The 13,296-nt window shown below is 45.7% G+C and overlaps 1 protein-coding gene across 4 annotated transcripts in view; it reads left to right on the forward strand.

The window, feature by feature from the left end:
- Positions 1-362: 362 nt before the first annotated feature.
- ADIPOR2 (adiponectin receptor 2) overlaps positions 363-13,296 on the forward strand; it is a 42,765-nt gene continuing 29,831 nt past the window's right edge. The window contains exon 1 of one of the 4 annotated variants that reach the window (XM_066184277.1): positions 363-460. The gene's annotated coding sequence lies outside the window, so the exon portion shown is untranslated. Of the gene's footprint in view, positions 461-493; positions 749-7,541; positions 7,832-10,974; positions 11,103-13,296 lie in introns of those variants that run through there. The other 3 variants (XM_066184278.1, XM_066184280.1, XM_066184279.1) reach the window with 3 other exon arrangements.

Below are 13,296 nucleotides of genomic sequence, written 5' to 3' on the forward strand. Positions count from 1 at the left end.
AGGACGAGAGCACACAGCCTTAACGGTGAAGGCTTCGGCTGGACATCAGGAAGAACTTCTTTGGAGAAGAAGAAACGGGCTGCGCAGGGAGTCCCGGTCCCCGGCGGCGTTGAAGGAAAGAGCGGACACAGCGCCGAGCTAGCCCGGGGTGCGTGCCCGCCGGCCGCACCGGCTCTTTCCCCACGGATTAGCTCCCGGGCGGGAGGGCCGGGCCGGGCCGGGCCGGGCCGGGCCGGGCGCGGCGCGTCCTTCCGGCGCCGGGCGCGCAGCCGCGGCGGCGGGGCCCGCATTGGCGGCGGCGGCCTCGTGCGATGGTGACGCCGTAGGGCCGGGGGAGGCGGCGGCGGCGGCGGCGGCCGGGCCGGGCGGGCGGCGGCAGCGGCGGCCGCGGGACGGGGGCGGCGGCGGCAGCGGCAGCGGCAGCGGCAGCGGCAGCGGCAGCTCCGCCGGCCGTTGCCAGGTGAGCCGGGGGGGCCGCGGCCCCGCTGCGCTCGGCGGGGCGGGGGCTGCGCGGCCCGGCCGCCGCCCGCGGGCTCGGGGGTCAGCGGCCGCAGTCGGGGCCGGCGGGAGGGAGCGGGCCGGCGGTGGCGGGAGGAGCGGAGGGCGCCGCCCCGGCCGGGTTAGGCCCCGAGGGAGGGAGCGGAGGCTGCGGGCGGCCCCGGGGCACGGCGGACGGAGCGCGGCGGGACCGCCGGCCGCGGGAGGAGGCTCCGGGCCGCCGGAGCGCTCTAAGTGGGTCAAGAGCACCGTAAGTGGGTCTCGTTTATTGCCTCCCGTGCACTTGTTGCTCGCCAGGGCAAGGGAAATCTGCTTGCTGCTGCGCCTGAAATCTTCTTACGGAGGCAATGTAAATAATAATTCCTCCGCTTGCACAATATGGGGGCTTTTTTTTTTTTTTTTCTTTTTGTGTCAGCAGAACGTTTTGAATTGCACATATCTATAAAAGCAGGAGTTGCCAACAGTAAATAATGTAACAGGAATATTCGATGTTAGGGTGAACCACGGTTCGGATATTCTCAAGTGGCATCAGAAGAAACTTTTAAAAAAGTTTCGTTGGGTTTTTTTTTTTTGTTTGTTTGTTTGTTTTTTTTCCCCCCTTGAGAAAATCAAGTATTCAGCTCTGGTTTGCTTGGGATGAGCAACAAAGACGCTGAAACATATGGTAATCGCCTGGAAGACAAAGGAGAGATGACAGCTGTTGTTCTTTGCTGGGCTTTCCAAGCAGTGTTAGTTTCTTTTTATGTTTGTCTTAGCCTCGCAAGTCGGTTGATTTTGTGGCTTCAGTAGATGTGTGGGCATTTGTTTTGAGAAAACCATTGATACTAAATTGTAACTTTTTTTCCTTTTGTCGTACGCGCTTTGTAACTTTGTGTATGTATCTTTGGCTGCGACCTAGCCTTGTTTGTAGCAAAGAGGAAGTTTGTGTTTTGAGTTAGTCCTTTTTCTTTTCCTGTAGGGTTGCCAGCCAGTTGCAGTTAAGAAGGTTTCATGCCGTGGTTCTTGCATTATGGGGATGACTTATTAATAATGTGTGAACTTCATCCGTTCTGTGACACTTGAACCTGTATCAAGACTATAAGTGTGTGCTAGTAGGCTGCTTAAAAAAGGTCCTTGTTGTGTTGGAAGTGTAAGATTAGTTGATAAAATACAGAAATGATTGCCTTGTCTGAGCTGACAGCTAAATACGATTGTGAATGAGGTTGTTGGCAGCTCTGCTGTGAAAGCCATGGAGGGTAGCTGCTAATGTGGAAAACTGAATCAGAATAAGCGATGGGGGAGCTGAAAGCTGCATGCCAGCCCAGCCCAGGTTCTCAAAATGATGCTTTCTGAGTGTAAGTCAGATATGAAAACACAATGTGGTGTGAAGGACAAAGGCGTATTTTCGGCGTACTTCTTCAAGCAAAACCTTCCATGGTGAAAATTTCTCCAGCAGATGATTATATTGTCAAACATATATACATATATAAATATACAAACATATTATATACAAACAGATGTATATTGTCAAACACAGATTTAAAATGCCATGGCTATAGGAGCTTAGATGGTCTTTAAGGAGACAAGAGAGCCAATCCATGGGGATCCATCACCCCCTCAGCCCAGTCTTTGCCTGGTGGAGTTGGTTTGGTGTTGTTGAGCTGGTGACACTGCCAGGAGTTTGGCAAGTGGCTGGTGACCAGTGGTTTTGGCAGTGTGGGTGAGATTCAGAGTGCAAGCCTGACTCCTGGATTAGCAGGCTGGGCTTTGGGAAGCCTGTGCTTGCTCTAGGCAGGCGTTTCTGTGATGAAGGGAAATTAATGGGAATTGGCGGGGCATGTAATGCCAGAGATTTTAATGCTTGGGTCTCTGCTGCTATCTCATGTCTCCAGTTGCATGTTCAAGGAGCTGTGTCAAGCGTTCATGTACGAAAGATACTCAGGATTAGGCCCTAGAATTTTTGCCAGTTTCACGGGTTTTGGATTGCATAACCATATTGTCCAAGACACTGTGCAAAGCAGCAGGGCTTGCTTTCGTCAGTGGACACGCTGTTTGTGCATGGGGGAGATCTCGATAAGGGAACTTTGGGGAGGTCGGTGGATTGTTGTGCCATCAGCAACTCAAATCCTCGAGCAGAGGTAGTTCTGAAATGGAAGCGGCAGTTTTGAGTGTTTCTGATCTGAAAGTGTCTGTCTGAGTCACTCAGTAAATTTTCTGACAGTGTTGGTAGGTTTGAAAAGACGTTGCACAAGATAATGGTGGTGATTATGGAAAAGTGTTCGGGGCAGTGTTTAAGGGGGGGACTGTTATTTTAAACTATTGTTTTCTGATAGAGCTCGTTTTAAATGCCTTGTCTTTTTCAGCTGGTTGTGCTTAACATGCTGACTGTCTGCCCCTGCTTTTTAAACCGCTCTGTTCGTCAAGACGAGTTTAACAGAGATCTGGTTTTCAAAAATTAAGAATACGGAAACAAATGAGATGCTAGTTCTGATTCTTCAGGAAACTGATTCCTGAAAGAAAGCATTTTTAACTTTCATTTGTTTATTTGAACATGCTCCTACTACTGGAACATTTGGCTTATGAAGCAGGATGCTGCAGATCGGTGTGTAAGCTAATAATAAGCAGGAGGTGAGTTGTTCTCACATAGTTCCTGTTACAGAGCTTTGAAGAGAACAGTCTCCTGCCTTCTGTGTCGTGGAGTGAGAGATGCAGACTTTGGCCATCATATAACTGTAAAATTGAACTCGCCCAGTGATTACGTGTGTTTATTGGGAAGTTTGTCTCAATGGTTTGACATAAAAATGTAATCTTAGTCCAGTTTGATGACGGACCTCGAGGTTCCCTTTGAGGCCAGGGTGGCAGACTCTCTTTCCAGAGGTTGCTCACCACGTTGGGACGTGGCAGCTGCTGTGGTGATAAGCAGGCAGCCTCTCTCAGCAAAGGGGGTGCCACACAGCTTGTGCTGTTGCTGCTTGATTTGAGAAACAGCAAAGAACTTGAAGCCAGCTGGCAAAATTAAGGTGCTTAGAAATACGAAAAGCAAATATTATATGTCTAAATAGCATTTTTTGCTTTCCGATTTCGCGTGATTAGTCCTGTATTCTGGAGCTGCAGATCTCTGCTGCTCTGTTGGTGGAGGAGAGGGTCTCTTTTTCTGAGCAGGGCTTCCGTGACCTGCCTGTGTGTCAGTGATTTTGGGACATCTCAGGGCTGTCCTCTGGTTAAACGGACCGCAGAAAGGGGATTTCAAACGTATAGGTGGATGTAAATTTCCCAGGACACGTAATTGTTAGCGTCGAAAAATTTGCTGCCTGTTTCAGATGGTTTTCAATAGCTGTGAAAACGCAGTGGAGACTGCTGGGATGTGCCAGCTGCTGTAGCACTCTGTGAACAGGACTAATTAAGCCCTTGTGAGAACAGAAAATAGTCAGGCACTATTTACAGGAGGGAAGTGTTGGAACAGGCAGAGCTGTAATCATTGGCTCCGAGGTACCTTTAGACAGCAGTAGGCAAGAGAGCGGACAATTTACTTGCAGAATGGGCTGAAAAGTCATATCTGAACACTCAGAGTGGGTATTTCAGTGTTCTGCCAGCACATCTAAGTGCATTGCAAACCTGCTACAGGAAAGGCCACTTCCTTTTTTTCTTTTTTTTTTTTTTTAACCCTGTTTTATTCTCTTCTTTCTGCTAGTATTTGATCTCAAAATGCTGAACTTCCACGTTTCTCACCTCTTGGTGAAGACCAGAGGTACACCAGATATAGATGTCATAATGGTGCAATGTTGCCTGCATTTGAATAGATCCTGTAAGAGTCTAGCTGTCTGCCAGAGTGGTTTGTTGTTGTGGAATGGTTGTTTTTCTAAGGGTGTCTGTGATCATCTGCGTGTGTTCAAGGATAAGGTGTCACTGGGCTGCTTGATCACAAGTGCACCAAAGCCATTTCTCATATCTGTTCATCGAGTTTTCCTTCCTTCTCTTCTTAACCAAATTAAGTGCTCTTTTCCCCCAGCATGTTGGTTCCATCTGCTTAGAGGATTGCAGAGGCTGCCATTCTTCGTTTGAAGCCAAGGTCAATTGTGCTGCTCTGTTTTCCGTCTAGAGGATGGCAATTTATGTGCTGTGGAATTTTTCACGAGATGGCTGGATGTGTTAAGCAGTTCTACAACTTGTAGCTGTGGGTCGTTTTGCTGGTAGGAGCCTTTAGTGGGCTTTTCTCTGTTTTAATGACAGCATCCTGGCGAGGATCCTGTTGTAGCTCCTTGCTGATGGATGTTTTTTTACTTGTCAAGTTTGATATTTCTCAAAGTGTTGTCGTAAGTGTGTGTGTTAGTAAATTGGATGTTTATGGATATTTGAGTAACAGGCTGTTCCTGGAGGGAACGAGCCATGGGCCTTGCTGCTCTATGAAATAGCTTTCTTCGTGTAATTCTGCAGACTTCATTAAAAGCACTTACCTGTGCTCCTTTTGATTTCTTGTTCAAACTATTTGGTAGGCGATACTGGATTTTGGGAAGTGTAACCGTGATAAGGACTTCAAGATCTCGTATGTCTGTCCATTGTTTCTGTTCTTTGCAAAATGCAGGACTTGTGATGGAAGCGAGATAGTTGAATAGATGCTTTTGAGAGCAAATACCAACTCTGGCTACTTGGATTAAATCTGAATGGTAAAATTCCTTTAGCTGGTGGTAAAATTCAGTAAGTTAAAGATTAACTTTTGCTTGTGCTAGAAATGTGTCTGTGTCCCCTGGACGGCAATGGGAGCTGTTTGAAAAAGCCATGCAGGGTAAAGATAAATAGAGCTGAGACTGGCTCTGTCTCAGCCCGGGGAGTCCTGGCAGGCTTTTAGCTGCAGGGAAAGGGATTTCAGCCTTTGGAACAAGGAAGTGGCTGGCTAGTAGGACCTGGGATAAGGAGTCACATGCATTTCAGCATCTCTCAGCTGACAGGTATGGTTTTGTCATGAGGAACACTGCCCTGCGTTTCCTGGTGGGCTGCTCCTGAGGCTGAGCAGTTGCCATTCCCTGGTGTGAGCTGAAGGATTCCCTTTTTCTGTTTTCTTCCCCAGTGCTTTGATTTATGTGTTGGTCTCCGTGGCTGGTGGAATCTGTGGGCATGTATTACTTAGACAAATACTAAAGCTGTGGAGGTAAGTTAGTGGTGATGGAATCTGCTGCTTTCAGACCTTATGAGATGATGCAGCCAATTTGCTAGTGAAGAACAATGTGGCCATTTTTGCAAATTGTGTTAGTTTAAGAATTATTTGTGTGTATGTGTGTTCCCTAGAATGGCATGTGGCATTGCAGGGCTGGTCACAGCAATGTTCTGCTGTTCTCAGTATTAATCTTTTAGGCAAATAGGGTTTTTTTGTTGTAATGGGCCATGATTGTAGAAATAAAAGTAAGAGCCTATTCATAATTTTTATTAAAGTAGCTGGGTGACAAAGTGCCAGCTATTGGCTTTCTGCCTGCTGTACCTTCAGTGGGGAACAAAATGGATTATTTTCTGAGGTGAGTGTTCTGAGGGTTGAGAAAAGCATAACAAAGTCAACAAAAGCTTTACTTAGTGGTTTTCTGACCTTTATATATTCCAAGCTAGGAGGAGGATGCTGAAAAAGGCTTGTGTCATGGTTATCTTAATGCCCACGGTTAAGTGCAACTGCTCTTTGACTTCCTGCTCTCTGTGACATTTTAATAATTGGCAGCCGTGTGAGATCTGCAGCATTACAGAAATAGTTCAATAATAGATCTTTTATAAAAATCCTTTCCTTTTTACGAGCTTCACTAATGTAGGGAAGGAAGTTGCTAGGTAGCTTAGACTTGATTTGTAAGGTATTTCTCAAGGAGCAATTTTCGAATACATTTTTGGTACAGAACAGGAAATTTAAATATAAACATGATATTATTTAAATATAAATATATACCAACGATTCGCTCTCTTTTTAGATCATGTCCCAGAAACACAGAGTATAATTTGCTAAAGCCTTCTTTGTCTCTGCTAGGATTTTTCATAGGTGTTTGTTCTGGCGTTCTTATATCGACCAGGACTGTAAAGAAAGGAGGTCAGTAGTAAAATGTGAAAACTTTCTGGGTTACAAAAAAAAATATCTTGGATTCAGTAGGAAGCGACTTGTTGCTGAAGTATCTGAGGAGGTGTCTGTTGGTTTTAGTTACTTTGTCTGTAAAACTCTCCTTATGTGGCCTTGATCCTCTGCTCTAGAGTTTAAGGGTGGGATGTATTCTGCCTTGAAGGCGAGCTCAGTTTTAAGTTAAGCTTGTCCTTGAGGGACAGGAGGAGAAGCTGACCAAGTTTCAGAGCCCTGGCATAAACGTTTGTGTCCCAAGCAGCGCGTGATGCTGTTGAAAATGCCACTTGTGTCAACTGCTCTGGAAGGACTCCAGGGTGCAGGGCCAGTGTGGGCCAAGGGAGAGAGGATGGACAAGACTGCTGGAGATGATACTCCTCGATCCCAAATGCTCAGATAAGGTCAGGGCTGAGGGAGCAGTACAGCTCTGCAGGGCTGTGAGTAACCAAGGGCGCACGTTGGGCTGGGAGCAGCAGAGTCTTGAAATGCTGTGGGGAAGGTGGCACAAGATGCTCTCAGAGCACATGAGCTTTTCATTCCTTCGTGTAAGCCCTTTCCAGCTGACTTTTTCTGGATGGCTTCACTGGATCAAACAGCCCCTTGTTACACATCACAGGCAAGTCATTGTGAGAAACAAAGCATGATCGCAGAACCCATGACTGTTTTCCTCTGAAAACTCATGTCTTGGCTCTGCTTCAATAGCTCATTATTATACAAGTGCCTGAGGGCTTATCTGCCTGCAAGACTCACAGGAGTGTTTTCTCTTGGCTCAGGCCATCCTTGAAAAGGCACAATTCCACATTCCTGTTCTTTTAGCAGTAAGTGTCATGTGTCCAGTAGTTCTTGTGCTACCACCCGAAATCACATTGCACTGTGAGACACAATCACACGTAGACATTAAAACTTCCTTAAAGCTCCGTGCTTCCTTCTTGAAGACCCTGTTTTGAGGCAACACTTTCTCATTTCAAGCCGAAGGGACCCACGAATTGGGCAGTAATGGAAGTAATGTGTTTGTAATGGACGAACAGTTCGTAAGCGTGTTATTTGTTAGAACGTTCAGGGTCACAGGTGGCAGCGGTGGTATTTGGGGTTGGCCAAAGCGCAGTGGCATCATTGCTGTCGTGGAGTGCCCTTTAGTCATGCCAATGATGGAGCAATTCAGAATTACTGGCACTTAAAGTTAATTACTGGGCAAACATAAAAAGGAAAGGTGGGGAATACACTCATTGCTGCTGCTGGCATCCCAGACTGCTTCTTCAGGGGCCGTGACAGGTAATACACCAGTACCAACAGACTGTGCTGCTTATGGTGAGCCACTTGCTGAGCAAACACTCGGCATGTGTGTGTTAAAACTGCTGCTCTTCAGGGATTGCCCAACAGTCTTTGTTCATCTTTGAACTTTGGATTTGTTTGTGCTGAAATCTTGGATCGTCTGGTAAGTTGTCTGGGGAATTGATTGTATTAGGAAGCGAGTGGTGTGCTGGTAGAAAGCAGCCCTGCTTTCTGTTGGAAATGTTGGATAAGGAAGCCATGCAACCGGGGAGGCTTTAAGCTGCTGGATGTGAGGCTTTGTACAGAAATTTTACCAGCACTCAGTGTACATGATGTGGTGTGTGTGTGTGATGTCGGAGCCAGATTTTCTGCCTTGTGTACTACTTGCAGTGTGGATGAAGTAGGTTGTATAAATTACAAGCCTTCCCTCCTCCACTGGAGTGCAATGAATGTCAGATTGAGGCTGTCGTGCTGCTGCTTTACAACTCCAGCGACACAGGATCCTAAGATAAACCCAGCCTTCGTTTGGGGAAATTTTTAGGCTTTAACAACATGCCGTGAAGTGAAGCAGAGAAAATGGAAATGGATTACAGGAAAGAGTCTCCTGCGTTCCTTGCTGTTTTCGTGCTGTAATATTTATGTCAGAGAGGATCCCTCCCAAGCTCTGATTTCAAACTCCCATGTGGACCAAAAGCAACATTTTATGTGGCTTGACAAAGGTCCCTTTTCACTAACTTCAAGTGACCTGAGGCAGATTAACATGGAGATTAATGTATTTGACAGTCATAAATCAGCTTGAACAAGTACCGAGACAGAGATTTGTTTGGCAGAGAGTTTGGATAAGATATGGTATCTGGAGTTAAGTTGAACATTTTGTAGAGAATGATGTAGTGGAGAGGGTTGAAAATTTCCTGCTTTCCTTGGTTTTGTGCTGATGCATCTCTATGCAATTTAGCTGCAACTGTGTGGAGTTTAAGTCAAAGTTATCTGGGTGAGTGAGCCTACAAAAATGGAAGGATGTTAATTTAGATGAATGCATGCATTTTGTCATCCAGTGTGATGTAAATGTTTACAAGCTGCTGTGTAGGACACATACTCACTCTTCGGATTTTTTCCCCTCTCTGTGTAAATTCATGATCTAGTTTTTAGTTTTGTTAGAGAAACAGCCTTCGTGTTGGTTGCACATCTTTCTTGTAGGAATCTGGGACTGTAACCTTCCCAAGCTTGAATACAAACATCAAGGAGCAGGGAGGAATTTGAGGTGAGAGAAATGGATCTGCGCAGGTAGCACAGCTGTTTGTGAGAGAGCACGAACAAAGTGAGTCAGGAATTCTTGGTGTGTTGGGGAAAATTCCTGCAGTGGTTAAGATAACTGCTGTGCCTTAGTCCACGCGGAAGGTACAAGATCTGTTTGTTTCATTCTTCTATGTTGTATTTTTCAGAAATGAGGTTTATGAGAAATCTGAATGTTTTTGTAACATGGTTACAGTGTGACAAGTGGGGCTTTCAGATTGGAGTTGTTTGTTGAGGTGAGCTGCAGGAGAACATAAACCAGTCAGGGACAGGACTGGAAGATGTCATTCTTCTCCCCTTCAGGAGGAAAATTGTAGCAATGAATTTTTGAAGGGTTTATTTTGTTTGTTTTTCAGTTTTGTGAGTTTAGGGGTTTTTTTGTTGTGTTTTTTTTTTTTTTTTTTGGTATGGGGTGGGGGGGTTTTTGTTAGGTTTTTCTTTTCCATTTGCACCTACTGTTCTGACTTTTGTCAATGGAAATCAGTGACGTCAAATTGCTGTGTGACAGTTTAAACACTATCCCTGAAAGAAGTCAAAATTCATAGTTAACAGATTTTATCCAATCTGTATGTAAGAACAAAAACTGGGGCACACTGAGTGTTTTGATTTCCTTAAGTCTCTGCGAAAAAAAAGCAAGTTAATCTCATCAAAACTTGTAATTCCAGGAGAGCTATAACATGAACCAGTAAAACTACCTCTGGCTCAGGATTCTGCCTTCGTTGTGGAGCTGCTGCTGAGGCTTCTGCCCCTGAGCACCCTCCTGTGTGTAATGCAAGCAGGCTGTGTGATCCCCTCCAAGCCCTGCTGCAGAAAGACCTTTATGTTCCTGTGCTTCACTTGCTCAGTTTTCTTCCCCGTGTGTGTCACCCGAAGTGACACGAGCTCCCTGAAGCAGAGGGCCCAGGAGGCTTTGTGCTGGTTGTGTCCCTGTGGTGGTGGGGACTGTGAGGGTTGTATTAGGGTGCTTTGCCTGCTGTCCCTGGGAAATTTGCTGTTTCAGCCCTCGTCCTTTCTTCTACAGACTTTTTTCTGTCTCATAATAATTTGAGTTCCCCCCTGTTTTATTTTGTTTGTATGCATTCGGCCCTTTGCTGTCCTTCCCTGGAGAGAACTCTTTTAGGGAGTTTTTAGTGAGGATGTCCATCCCCAAAGGAAGAAAATAGTTTCTAAACATGAATATGGAAGCGACATGAGGCAGACATGCACTGGTGTTATTCAGAGGCTTTTAGAGCTAAGGGTGGCTTCGTGTGCTTAGTACCCATCGTTGGATTTACCCTGTGTATTTGTCCATTTTCCCATTTTAGCAAAAAGTTCCGAGGTTTGCCTATTGCTGTGTAAAAACCAATTTTTTTTTGTGTTTGAGGTCACCCAACCTGATCTGCTAACTCTGCGTGACCTCGCCTTGGTTGATGGGCAGTGGTTGGTATCTTCACTTTTTCTCGTTGTTGTTTGGAGTGGTGCTGTTGCTGTGGACACAGGGATTAGGAAACCTTGGGCTGTGTTGAAATCTTAACTGCAGCTTTGAGTGGCCAAAGTTTCGCATAAAGTTTTCTTTCCTATTACAAAGGAAACCTTATCTCAGATGATTCAGTAAATGTGTAAAATGTGATGTAAAACTCACAAACTATTACACATTAACTAGCACGTATTAAAAATAGATATCAGATTTTGTATTTCATAAGTTCAAGGACCGTTTCACTTCTTGCTTGTTTACTTAGCTCCAGCTGCTTGCTTATCTGCATTGGTCAGGACTTGCCTGGTTATCTTGGCAGGTCGAAGGTCCTCCAAGGTTTTTCCTTCTGCTTTTTCTAATGTACTAAATTCGCAGCACTGGTTATTGACTTTCCTTAGGACTTGCAGCCTGTCAGTGTCTCCTTTTTTTTTTTTTTCCCTAAAATCCTGCGTGCCACTGCTGTGCTGTCAATACTGGAAGAGCCTTTCCTGCTGTCCACAGTGGTGTACCTGGGGATACAAGTGGGTAAGGTGATGTTTTTGCTCTGTTCAGCTCTGACCCCCTGTGTGGAGCTCTCGGCCAGAGAACTCAGCTGGGTACATCTCTGGCATACAGATTAGTGGCTGGTTTCTGTAGTCAGTCTGCCCAGAAGCTTGGCCTGTGTCTTCTGTCTGTCTGTCTGTCTGTCTGTGCACATCAGGTGAATCTGAAGAGCTGTGTTGCACCTTGGTCATCCCCATGGATACAGCAGCTTGTCTTCACATCAAAATTAGGTTAGACAGCTTATTTTTCTTACAGAGAGAGAACAAACTCACCCTAGAATGAGATCCTTGATTTGCTAACTCCACTGACAGTAGGTGTTGTGTCAGCCTGAGGTATTTTTTTTTCTCCTTTCCAGAACAGTTTATCCGTGTAGTTCTACGTGTATTAACACCCCTTACAGATGCAGTTGGGCTGGGGCAAGAGTACCTTCAGTAAGTATTTGAAAACTAGGACAAATAACTATTCAGTAGTTTGCTGACCCAGTTCTTGCTTTCTGCTCGTGTTCCTCCTGTCTGGGCCCTTGTCCAGGAAATCAACAGAAATTCCTGCCCTTTCTACTCTTAAAATCCTGAAGGCTTATCGACTCAGCCACGTTTCCTTCCTGCTCTTAAGGTTTCTTAAAGAAATGGAGTGTCTCCTATGATATCTAGAGATTCTTTTTGCAAGCAGACAGCACAGGCAGAGCACGCCAGGCTCGCTGATGGGCGTTTGGGTGCTGCTGTGGGAAGGTGTACACACAGGTATGAAAGGCCCTTAGGTTCAAAACAACACAGCCAGAGTTCCCTCTCTGGGCAGAGAGAGGGAACATTCATTTGCTTGCTTTTCCCGGGGCTGTTTCAGACCTCGTTATCCTATTGTAATTTTCCTGTAGCACTTCGAGGACAACAATGGATGGAGTCTTGCATTCCTTCTCCTTTGTTGCTGTGTTCTTGTTTGTGGTCAAAGAGGAAGTGCCCCTTGTGCACGTGTCTGTTTATGAAAGTAACATGCATGCAAGTAAGGGCAAGAATTCATTGCTGGTGCAATGGGAATCTTAACTGTGTGACTCAGTTTTTCTTTAGGAACAGAGGTCTGACTAATGATTCTAAGAAGAATGTTACAGTTGCATACTAGGAAATGTTGCCAAAAGTAGCTAAAATTGTAACGCATGGACTTTTTCGTTTCTGTCTCTTCTCTGGGGTTTATTTTCACCCTTCAGTTGCTGCTCTGGGTCTTTAGGTCAGAAGCTTTGGGCTGCTGCAGAGGGCAAGGGAGGTTATCAGCCCTAGGAGTCGTTTGTTGGGAGGAGCATGATGTTGATGTTTCTTTTTCCTCTCTAGGATCCACTTGAGTTTCCTCGGTATCTTTGCTAATACGCTTTTATTCCTCATTTCATTGGTCTGAAGCTTTAGGTTATCTCTGAATGTATTATTTATGGTGCCCTTTAGTTACAATTTCTTTGTTACCCCTAAAGCCAGGTGTGCCCAGCTGCATTTTTGGACTGTGCATTAATGAGCTCTTCAGCTGTGGGGTCTCGTGGTGGCAAGGCTGTGTCCTGTCTCATATCCCATTCCTGTACTCCTGTGCACTGCATCCTGCTTCTCCACTTGTCTTGCTGTAAATTCCTCTTTCTGTGGAATATAAATCACACCAAGGCAAACAAGAGTCAATCTGGGCAGTCCGAAGAGCTGCTGTCCCAGTAAACTGAGGAAGAGCTGAAGGTGTTACAGAGGAAGCCTGATAAAGCTCAGTCCTGGCCTTGTGGCTGATGTGGACACGTGGGCATTGCTGCCTGGTGATGGGTTCCCCTTGTCTGATGTCCCCAGGTCCCTGCAGGTCACCTGCAAGTCTGGGAAGTGTGATTGACCTTCTTATCACTCCAGGCTCTTGAGCAGGAGTGAATGATCCCGGAGGAATCCTGTCTTTGCCGTCTTACCTGGCCTTGTGGGGCCCTGTGTAGGTGTGAGGGTAGCCAGTAGTGCTTCACTGTATTGCATGCAGCATTGCTTACTGGAAATGCTTCACGTAATGCTGTGTTTTCTTTTGTGAATTTCATAATTAGGGTAAATGCTGTATTCTACCCCTTGATTAAGGCAACCTGGATGTCTCGCTTCAGCTTTTTTCTGTTTATGTGAAGTTAAGCCTTTATTCCTGTTTTGTAATCAGAGATTTTCGTAAGTGTAAACTTTGTGTCTGT

This window comes from Chamaea fasciata, unplaced genomic scaffold (genome assembly GCF_029207755.1).
Source record: "Chamaea fasciata isolate MVZ Bird 193981 ecotype frontalis unplaced genomic scaffold, bChaFas1.0.hap1 SCAF_5, whole genome shotgun sequence".
In the NCBI taxonomy this organism is placed as follows: Eukaryota; Metazoa; Chordata; class Aves; order Passeriformes; family Sylviidae; genus Chamaea; species Chamaea fasciata.